This window comes from Citrus clementina, unplaced genomic scaffold (assembly GCF_000493195.1).
Source record: "Citrus clementina cultivar Clemenules unplaced genomic scaffold, Citrus_clementina_v1.0 scaffold_3, whole genome shotgun sequence".
Classification (NCBI taxonomy): Eukaryota; Viridiplantae; Streptophyta; class Magnoliopsida; order Sapindales; family Rutaceae; genus Citrus; species Citrus x clementina.
This window is the reverse complement of record NW_006262339.1, coordinates 7,092,009-7,094,951: the sequence shown is the minus strand read 5'-3', so window position 1 is coordinate 7,094,951 and position 2,943 is coordinate 7,092,009.

The following is a 2,943-nucleotide window of genomic DNA, read 5'->3' as shown; positions in this document are numbered from 1 at the left end:
AGAGTTATGAAGTCTTTTGATTGACTTCTATCATTCTCATGAGTTTCTATATAAATATACCTATTGTATCTAAAATATAGATGTGAAAAGCATGAAAACATGTAGAACATATTAGAAAATACAGAGAGTAAAAAAGAAAGAAAAAGACAATAAATTCTTGAAAGGTGATCTATCAAATTAATAGTGATATAACTTTGTTTTGATCTGTTTTCACATTCGAGGATCAAAAGGTACGCATTTCGATCTCTAATTGATTGTATAATGAATATGGGTGAATATCAACATTGATAAGCCAGTTATGTCCTGTTTTGAATTTATATTCATGAGACATGGCACATTCTTTAATGTTTTATGTGTGTTCACATCTAGATCACATTTTAATGGTATGTGATGAATTAGTCACTGTTAGGCCTTGATTTTTGGTGTAAAATCAATGCACCAAAGGCAAAAATAAATCTATAGATTGTTGTGGCCGGGGGGGGGGGGGGGGGGGGGGGGTGGTGGGTGTGAGGGAGGGACAATAGAAGAAACGAAACTTTGCAAAGAAAATCTCCCTTGCACACAAGTACAACCAGGCAATAATAATAAAACATGTTCTTTTTTTTTATTTTGACCCAATGCATATTTTTATTTGGTATAATTAACTATCAATCTTTATGGCAGTTGTTCAATATAAATATATACGTGCATAGGTTTTTTTTGAGTTATATCATATGTATATACGTGCATAAGTTATCTATGATTCCTATTTCTTTCACCTACTATTATCTTTTGGTATTGGGTAAGTTACATCAAATTCAAAGGTAGTTATCCATGATCTCTCATTTCTTTCACGTACTATTACTTTTGTGTTGTTGCTGTATGTTACATTAAGCACCTTAAGTCTATGTATTTTGACTTAATTATTTGTTTAGTCCCTATATTTTTAAAAACATCTCAAAACACCCATGTAATTAAATATTTACTTTTGCTTTTCTTTTTTAATAATATCATTCCAACAATAGTCTTGATATTAATTAATTTATCTATAAAAAATTGATTAACAAATTAACCAATAATTATTTATTAGTAAACTAACCAATAAATGCCAGCGTCAAAGATCTAGTATTTTTTGTGCGTGTGCAACAATCTTACTAATAATTATTTTATAAAAAATTAATCTTAAAAGTAAAATCACAATGTAAAAGTTTTTATAAATTTGTATCTTATTTTTAAGGTTAATTTGATAAATTATTTTTTTTCTTTTATTAATATCCACAAGAAATCTTTTACATCGGTATTATTGTAAAAGGAAAGAGAACGTGAGAGTAGGAGTATAACATATTTTAATAGGTGTCTTGAAATATTTTTTTTTAAATATAGGTGTCTTACAATCATTAATTTTATATTGGATTGTTGTATGCTAATGCGTACCTCTCACGCATGGAAAACTAATAAAAACTCAGCATACAAAGAAGCTTATAATTTTCATTTATTCCCCTTTTAAATATTTAACTCAAAAAGAGAAATTTGGAGAAGCTCATCCTGTACTTACAGATCTTTAACAAGTCTAGTGTTTTTGTCTTTGATTTAATTGAGCTTTGTTTTGTTGTTGCAGGCTTGCAGCTAGCTGGTGCCTGGTGGAAAAAATTTCAGGAACCTTTGTTGGAAATTTCCAAGTCAAGATGATGATGAGATATTTATTATTATTAATTACCATTATCGTCATAGGGCTCCAACTCCATACGCCAGTTAAGTCAAAAGTCAACAGAGACCAAACAGGGGCTAGAGCGAGTCGGGTCAAACCAATTCATTGAGCTAATGCCATTATATAATAGTCAAACCAAACACATCATTTTTTTATTAACATGTCATTTAAATCTTTATATTGTTCCTTTTTTTTCCTTTTTCCTTTTTTTTCTTACTTCTCAATTGTTTGTTCTCCTCTATTTCTTGTTCATCGAAACAAGATTTGATAATTAATCGGGCATCTCTCTCTGTCTGTTTTAATTTTTATTATCAACTGTCAATTTAAGGACCAAAATCAAATTGCAAATGAGAAAAGAGGATTAATATTTATGTAGTAAAATAAATTGCAGACAAGCAGTATAAGGAGTTAAATGTAGACTAGCGATAATAATAATAGATCCAATAGCAGGCAAATTATCTTCAAGTGTCTCCAATTGTTATTGCTAGTCTGCAATAACAGCGATAACAACAACGCATTCAGTTCCCGTCTAATTCCATGACATTAAAAATTGTTAACGAATTTGTGCCAATATTTCTTATCTGCTCAAGTTTATACACAGATGTTTGAAGTTTGTGAGAAAAGAAAGTAAAGAAAGAAAACGCAATTTGATTAAAAAGGGGCTCACGCTTTAGGCTAAATAACAAAACCATGTGTTTTGCTGTTTTATAGAGCAAGTATAATATTGAATTAGATCCTAGCCGTAGAAAGACTTACATGACGCCTGCTGTTATCGTGAGAGCATTATGATTCCAATGTTTCTCTAATAATAAAATTGACTATTGGGAGAGGTGGAGATGAAAAATTGTTTTGATCTTTATGCATTTCTCTACCTTAAAAAAAGATTAAAAATAAAAAAAAATAAAAGTGACGAGGTTAATGCACCGTTAGCTAGCTTTCTATTAAAGCACTTTTTACACGCAAGTACAAATAGGCAATGATAATATAATTAACATATACACTTTATATTTTTATTTTGACATAATAATACATTTTTATTTAGTATAACTATCAGTTTGTTCGGTAGTTGATCAACGTAAATATATACATACAGTGAATCGTTATTGTTGGGTTGTTGTTTGCTAATTAATTAATGCGTAACCTCTCCCGTATAGAAATCTATTAAAACTCAGCATGTAAAGAAACCCTATAAAATTTCATTTATTCTCCTTTTAATTCCAGTACCCATACACGCACATAACTACATGTGCCTGCGC